Genomic DNA, 9,255 nt, shown 5'->3' on the forward strand with positions numbered 1-9,255 from the left:
TTAGGCCACGCCTTCAGCTGCTCTACCCATAGACGAGGTGGGGCCCCTGCATCCCCCTCGACCTCATCGTTAATTTTGTCTATTGCGGTAGACCCTCCCTTGTAGATGCTTTCAATGTATCCTCGAGGGTACCTGCCATGAAAAATTCTTGCGAGGGGCGATGGCTCCCCTACTGGAGTTAGAGTTAGAGGGCAACTCTGATTCTCCTGCAAGAAGGTCGTGGAAAGATTCCACGATGTATTCAGTCATCCCCATGAACTCGTCGTTCGTAGGGGATGGGGGCATGCGCCACGTCACAAGGTGGTCAATGGTCTCTATGTCATTGCGTAGACCAAACGGGAGCACTATCAGGGCGCTCTGGATGAGGTATTCTAGGGAGAGCGGCTCTCCTTCAGCAAGCTACATCATGACATTAGCGAATGAGAAGGTGAGGCAGCATAGGTCCTCTTGGGACAGTCAGGGTCCTAGGAAGGCGCCGAGCTAGCGCTTTAGCCTCCCATAATCAAAGCCTAGGAGCTAGTCTCTCCTTGGGGTGTGGGCCTCTGGTGCGTGCAGCTGCAGCTCGTCAAGTGCCTCGGTGATCACATCGAGGCCAGCAGAGCGGAGAGGCTAGACGGCAATGGGAACCTATGCCAACTCTCCCTCTGTCGTAACGATGAAGTCTAGGTTCCTGAAGCGCACGTGTGCGCCCGAGACCTAGCTGAGGCCGTGACTAGCCATCCAAGACCTGATATGGACGTTGAGATGCATAAAAAGCCCCTACCTAGTGCGCCAACTATCGGTGTTTTTAGACCACTGATGAGTAAATTTGTATTTACATGTCTAGCTCGGATGGTGTACTCGAAGGACATAAGGGTTTGTACTGGTTCGGTGGAACATCCCTACGTCTAGTTCACTGCTGCTCATGTTACTGGCACTTGGTTTGTAGTAGGGGTTACAAACAGGCGAGAGAGGGAAAGGATCACAAGTCTCTGGTGGAAGGAGTGAACAGGTGTTGAGAGCTCGCTTGACCCTCAACCGTGTGCTCATGTCATGCTCTTTTATTCAAATCCCCATGTTCAGATCCCCCTCCATGGGGCACCAAACTTCCCCTTTTATAGACGAAGGGAAAGCGTGAGTTACAGAGGAGGAAAAGTAGAAGAACGAGAGAGAAGAAGGCTTCCAGGGTCATTGGGTCCTTCTTCTCCTTCATACGGGTCCCGCTGATCCTGTAGATGTCAACAGGGATGGTTCCATGTCATGGCCCTATTCGTCACTAGCGCCATGCATAGGCATCATCTACCGGTCATGGCGTTCCACTTCGTCCCAACGAACATCGTGGTGAACTAACGCGCCTGTCAGCATCCGTACGAGGATTAGGCAGAATAGCACCGGCACGTCCGACACTGTTCTTTATGTGAATCCTCAGGTATGGCCTATTATGGCCATGGGTTATATCGAGGTGTGCCAGCCTCTTCCCTAGTGATAGAGTTTTGACCTAGGCCCATACACTTAGACCTATAGTGGTTGGTGGCGGTATGGGTCCCCATCGGACGAGATGAACCCATGTCCTTGAGGTCAGGCGAGACAGAGCCAGCGACCTTGGGCGAGACGAAGCCCGCATCCTTGGGGTTGGGCCAGACGGAACCCATGTCCTGAGGGTCGCACCCAAGGGGTCAGGCGAGACGGAGCCCATGGCCTCGAGGTCGGGCGAGATAGAGCCCGTGTCCTCGAGGTCGGGCGAGACGGAAGCCGCGTCCTTGGGTTGGGCGAGATAGAGCCCGCACCCAAGGGGTCGTGCGAGACAGAGCTATGGCAGAACCTCCTAAATTATAGGGCCCACATGCACCTGTCACTGTCCGATGACCTTTGACATCTGTGCATATGTTTCTGGTAACTTAAGAAGACTGTTGGGTGTCCTCGGGGAACCCCGAATCATCCATGATTTCCAAGCAGGATCACGTTATAGAGTCATTGTAGTATTACAACATTTATTCAAATATCAATACCAGAGTAAAAATAGCGGAAGACTTACAATAACATAATTTACAAAACAGTAGTTTCAAACCTCACAACTAAGTTCGATGATTATTACAAAACAAAATAGTGGAGTGGCATTATAATATAACACAAAACACACAAAGAAACTGCCCTGCCCAGGGACCACACATTTACTTCGCATCATCATCACAAGGAACAACCGTCATGCAGCATGATCCAAAACAGATCTGCCCATGAGGCTCACCTGCAACAAGGGTCAATGAACCCTGAGTACAAAAGTACTCAACAAGACTTAACCAAAATAAGAACTGATAAACTAAGGAATGCAGGCTCAGGGATTCAAGGTATGGCTTTAGCAATAATCAAAGTAATTTTGTGTAAAAGCTCTTTGATAAAAATTCTTTAATTCGACATTTATAATTTCATGAAATCATATACAAAGCTGACATGATCCGTATGGAGGTCATGAAACTTCATATCCAACACTTTCTCAACCAGACTCAAGTTCTAGTTATTAATACTACGATGATGAACAATGAGTTGAGTCTCCATAACCGAGGAGCAACGATGATTCGAACTGATTAAGACCCAGCTAGGAATTCCAGACCACACAACATATGCAGGTCCCTGACCTACATATACCAACCTACACTCAGATCCTCTAAAACAAGAACGGGTCCGCGCCACCCAAGAATACAGTACTCCACCAATCCAGCCCATGGCCACGTGGGTACAAACTACTCTCGCCATCTTTCCACTCCCAGTGCGCAAGTAGCCATTCTCATAATAGAATAGCAGAGTAAAGGCTTACCAGAGTATGTGGTTAGTACTACAAAGTCTCACCTCATGCAATTCAACAATGGTACGGACCTTAATCGACACAGACAGAAATGACCCGCTCACAAGACCTCCATGTCTTGTGGCTCACACACACCGAGTCTGCCCGGTCTAGATTTATTACTCCACATTCCCATATCACATGATAACATAAGTAACCAAGGTTCCATTTAAAACTTGCAGGTGGCAGGTAATCGCCCGACTTTCATCATTCTAAGCATAGCTAAGCAAAACTAGGCATATACGAATTTAAAACTGGTAATATGGTAAATATGGAATAACAAGGTTGGTAATGTACCAATTTGGTTTATACTTGACTCCTAATCACTTAATGCAGTAAAAAGAAGCAAAAGCGAAATCAATTTGTAAAATACAAGGTAGGGTTGTATGCATCCGGGGCTTGCCTTCGTTGACAGAAAAGTCCGGTTCCTGCGACGTTTCACAAGTATTCGATCCGACTTCAACAGACGGATTAACCTCCTCCGCCACTTGATTAACTACTATGTGTTCACCTTCATTCACTACACGTAGTAACAGTGCCATGTTTAACAGGATGCGGAGTACGAAACATCATGCTCGGTGATGGATGCAAGAATTAAAAATTTGAATACAACTTTCCTTCGTGGTACAGTTACATGTCAACTAACTAAACCTTTTTCGTACTACTTACATCAATTGCCAAGGATCATTACCAACTAATGGCCCAAGGACATCACTCAATCAAAAATGCAAACAAAACCTAAATCACTAAAGGTTACTATTTGATTTTATGAATTAATTAATTAATTAAGAATTATGAAATAAATCAACTTGTTCCAATTGACCTCAAAATTTTTGTAAATATTCATTACATGATAAGTAAGTGACAAAACAAATTTCATAATTTTTGGACAATTAAATAAGCCTAGAAAAATCATGGAAATCCATTTATTAATAAATTGAGCAATTTTTATCACATTTAAAAAGTACTAAAAAACAACATTTCATGTTTTTCCTAAATAATATACATCATAGAGAGGTCACACAAAAATTTTCATAATTTTTTTAGCTCTAAATAAATCTATACAAAAATAACAAAAATAGACACTATTCATTCAAATCTAAAAATAGAAAAATCCATTTTGAAATCACTGAGTCACTGACACCTTGACCCCACCTGTCATCCCCTTCCTCCCACGCTAACCATGGCAATGACGGCGCTGACCGGCGATTTCTCACCGACGGCGAGGCCAACGGTGACGACTAAGGTACCAAAACACTACCCTCGACTAGGTGCATCGATCTAGGGCACAAGCTGGACTAGCTACAGACTGGACCGAGCACTACGCCGGCCATGGAGGATGCGGTGGCACGGCAGTGCTAAACCAGCGACGTGAAAGTAGTAGAGCTTAAACAAATGATCCAAGAAGCACCAGTAGCTCACCCCGAATGCGTTGAAGCAAGGAACGAGGTCGGAGAAGCAACGGAGAGGCGTGACGACCACCACGGTGATCACGGCGGCGCAAAGATCGTCGGTGAAGGAGAACCGGTGACTCCAGTGATCAAAACGAGTAAACAACAATGGATTAAGTACTACAGCATCGAGACAAAGCCATAGGTACACTGATCATGGGCAACGGCTCACCGGAGGGCTCTGGCCACGACGACACGCCCGTGGCGGTGAAGTTGCCGGCCGCGAGGAAGAAAGACGTGGACAGCGGATTCACGGCAATTTCAGGCGACCAATGCTAGCTAGCTAGATTTGTAAGGAAAAGACGAAACTAGGACGGCCTTTACTGAGATGGCAACGGCGCTAGGGAGACGATGCGAGCTCACCGGAGCGATGACAACAGCGGCGGCGGTGAAAACAGAGGAAGAAGAAAAACGACGACGACGGCGTCTCGGTACTTATAGCGCGGCTTAGAAGCTCAAGGAAGCCACGACGGAGCCGTTTCTGTGCCAGCGCGACGCCAAAGACGGCCACGACGCGCCTGGAACGCTGAAGAAGGCCCGCCGGCAATGTAGCTTAGACGGTGAACACTGTTCATAGTATTTACACGATTGCCATTCACCAAAATTCACAAATTACTCTCAAATTTTCATAACAACTCAAAAATCTACAAAAACAAAAGTTATTCAAAATCAAAAGTTCTACAACTTTGCTTTTATAACCACCCCCAGATTCAGTCTAGATTTTGAAATGAACTTTTGAATTTGAATAGGGGAAATTTAACAAATTACGCCTTTTTGAATTACTCCAATTTTTTCATAACAACTTTGAAAACTCCAAAAACAAACTTTGTATAACTTGACAAGCTCTACACTTTTGCTTTTGGACTCAACCCCAAAATATGCTTAGATTTTGAAATGAGTTTTTAGGGTAGGATTTAAATGCTGAAAATCAGGGTTTTCTCGAAAATTTAAAAAAAAATCCAAGCAAACTTTGAACTTGAATCAAACAATACAATTCAACACATACCACATAAATATAAACTTGTTTTAGTGTATGCATCTCAAAGTTTTCACCAAATGCCAAATGTTTTGCAGTGCGTATGATGACGTGTCAGGTTTTAGTATTTAAACACCCGAGGTGTTACAATCCTTCCCCCTAAAAGAAATCTCGCCCCGAGATTCAAAGCCATAGAGTAAGTAATGGAAAAGGAAATGTGTCAGTCCAAAAACATTTAGAACTTGTCCATAAAACAGTTGAGGTCCCTTTTCAAAACACAACTTGTACAACCGAGCTCAACTAACATTACTCTATTCTATATAGACGCTAGAAACTCTAGAAACTTTTCTAACAAGTAATCTTCTGATTCCCAGGTAGCATCCTCTTCTGAATGTTGATTCCATTGTATTTTATAGAACTTGATTGTCCTCCTTCGAGTAACACGATCCTTCTGATCCAAGACTCGGATAGGATATTTGGAATAAGTCAAATCTGGTTCAAGTTCCACTCCTTCAACCTCAATATTCTGCTCAGGCACTCGAAGACACTTCTTCAATTGAGAAACATGGAACACATCATGCACAGCTGCGAGATGTTCTGGTAATTTCAAGCGATATGCCACTTTTCCATACCTCTCCAAAATTTGAAATGGTCCAATATATCAAGGTGCCAACTTGCCTTTAACACCAAAATAGGTAACTCCCTTCTTTGGTGATACTTTCAGATATACAAAATCTCCTTTGTTAAACACCAATGGTCTACGTCGTCTATCTGCATAACTCTTTTGCCAGGATTGAGCGATCTTCAAATTACTTTGTATTTGCCTAACCTTGTCATCTGTTTCTTTCACAAGGTCAACTCTAAAGAATCTTCTTTCTCCAGGCTCAGACCAACTCCGCGATGTTCTACATCTACGACTATAGAGTGCTTCAAATGGAGCCATTCTAATGCTTTCCTGATAACTATTGTTGTATGAGAACTCGGCCATAGGCAGACATTCATCCCACTTTTTGGAATAGTTAAGAACACAACATCTTAACATATCTTCAAGTACTTGATTGACTCTTTCAGTCTGACCATCAGTCTGGGGATGATAAGCTATACTGTACAGAAGCTTGGTACCTAATGAAGCATGTAAGTGTTTCCAAAAGCTGGAGACAAACTATGTACCCCTATCTGACACTATGGTCTTTGGTACACCATGTAAGCCCATGATTCTTGCTAAATACATCTTGGCATATTGGATCGTAGGATATATAGTCTTGACAGGAAGAAAATGTGCTGACTTAGTGAGTCGATCTACAATAACCCATACTGAGTCAAATCCCTTTGATGTCTTGGATAGACCAACAATAAAGTCCATACTTATGTCCTCCCACTTCCAAGATAGAATAGGTAATGGTTGTAATTCACCAGTAGACCTCAAATGTATAGCTTTCACCTTTTGACAAGTATCACACTTTGCTATATATCTAGCAATCTCTATTTTCATTTTAGTCCACTAGAATCTTTGCTTCAAGTCATGGTACATCTTGTTGCTTCCTAGATGGATAGATAACCTAGTAGCATGTGCCTCTTCTAGAATTGACTGCCGCAACTCTAGAACTTTTGGTACCACCAGGCGATCCTTGAACCATAACACATCTTCATCATCTATGCTAAAGCATTCCGCTTTTCCATTCTTGACTTTCCTTGATATGGGCTATACCCTTGTTTTCCTTCTGAGCAGCAACAACTTGATCTCAAATAGTGGCTTCAACAATTATGTTGGTCAAGCTACCTTGTTGAATTACTTCTACATTCAATTTCTCCATTTCTTGGCATAAAGTCAAACCCATTGTTCTCACTGCTAGACAATTGCAATAACTTTTGCGACTGAGGGCATCTGCGACCACATTTGCTTTACCGGGGTGATAATGTACTTCCAAGTCATAATCCTTAATCAATTCTAACCATCTTCTTTGTCACATATTCAATTCTGACTGAGTAAAGATATACTTTAAGCTCTTGTGGTCTATATACATATGGCACGTATTACCAAGCAGGTAATGCCGCCAAATCTTCAGAGCATGAACCACAGCTGCTAACTCTAAATCATGAGTCAGATAGTGTTCTTCGTGTTGCTTAAGTTGCCTGGATGCATAAGCAATGACTCGGCCTTCTTTTGTCAACACACATCCAATACCAATATCTGAAGCATCACAATAAACATCAAACGGCTTCTCGATATCAGGTTGGGCTAATACTGGTGCAGTAGTCAACAATCTCTTTAAGGTCTGGAAAGCCTCTTCACAATCAGATGACCAGACAAACTTGACTTGGTTTTTCAACAATTCCATTATGGACTTTGATACTTTAGAGAAATCTAGAATAAACCGACGGTAATACCCCGCCAATCCCAGAAAACTCTGAACTTGATGAACTGTGGTTGGCGGTTTCCAATCAAGCACATCCTTCACTTTGCTTGGATCAACTGCAACGCCCTCAACTGACAAGACATGTCCAAGAAATTGTACTTCCTTAAGCCAGAAATCACACTTGCTGAACTTGACATATAGTTGATGTTCTCTCAAGTGGGTTAGAACAATTCTGAGATATTCCGCATGTTCTTTCTTATTCTTGGAATATACTAGAATGTCATCAATAAACACCACTACAAACTTGTCTAGCACAGGCATGAATACTGAGTTCATCAGATACATGAAATAAGCTGGAGCATTTGTCAAACCAAAAGTCATCACCAAGTATTCATATAATCCATATCTTGTGCTAAATGCTGTTTTGGGAATATCTTCAGGCTTTATCTTGATTTGGTGATATCCTGACCTCAAATCTATCTTGGAGAAAACTTTGGCTCTGGCCAATTGATCAAAAAGCAAATCTATCCGAGGTAAGGGATACTTATTCTTAATGGTCACTTCATTCAACGGACGATAGTCGACACATAACCTTAGAGTCTCATCTTTCTTTTTCACAAAAATTGCCGGACATCCCCAAGGTGATAAACTAGGTTGGATAAACCCCTTCTCAATCAATTCTTGTAACTGAGTCTTCAACTCAGCCAATTCCTTAGGTGGCATCCTATAAGCTCTCTGAGAAATCGGAGCTGTTCTAGGTTGCAACTCTATGTTAAACTATACATCCCTATCAGGTGGTAGACCGAATAAATCTTCAGGAAACACATCTGGAAATTCACATACTACCGGAATATCTCTAATCTCTTTGACAGCAGTTGCACAAATCTTGCCTACTGATCTTCTTAAGGTTGGAAGTTGGATGAGAAGTTGAGAATTACTATCAGGCAAACTTACCCTTAAAGTTCTATTCAAAGCATCTATAACAGCCTTATGCTGATACATCCAATTCATTCCCAAGATTACATCTATATCCTGATCCTTAAGAATAATCATGGTAGTGGGAAAAATATGCCCACCCAGGTTTACGGGTACCTGGTATACCATTTCCTTAGTACACAGACGTCCCCCAAGCGACTGTATAAAGAAACTTTCCTTTGTTGCCCCAATTAAAATTTCATGCTTCACGACAAATGTTCTATTGATGAATGAATGCGATGTGCCAGAATAAAAAAGTATAACTGTAGGGTGATTGGCAATAGGAAACATACCCATCATCACTGGTTCCCCTTCCAGAATTTCTCTAGCTTGAATATAGAACACCCGTCCTGTCTTCCTCTCATCTTTGCCCTTCTGAGCATTCTGATTGGGGTTCTTGTTTGGTGCCTGACCCTGTTGTTGATTGGCAGGGGTCTTCTGATAATTTTGATTAGCCTACCTAGGATATGGACATTCCCTGGAGAAATGACCAGTCCTTCCACAATTGTAACATGAATAGTTGTGACCCTAGGACGTTGGCGCATTGCCACCAGGAGCATTGGTCGACTGTGAATTCGGGTAGGTTATAGCAAGACGGACATTTGACTATTGCCCGGCTTGAGACTGCGGCGGACGATAAGGAGGACGATCATGATGTACTGGATGATAAATTACCCT

Source organism: Miscanthus floridulus, chromosome 17 (assembly GCF_019320115.1).
Source record: "Miscanthus floridulus cultivar M001 chromosome 17, ASM1932011v1, whole genome shotgun sequence".
Lineage (NCBI taxonomy): Eukaryota > Viridiplantae > Streptophyta > Magnoliopsida > Poales > Poaceae > Miscanthus > Miscanthus floridulus.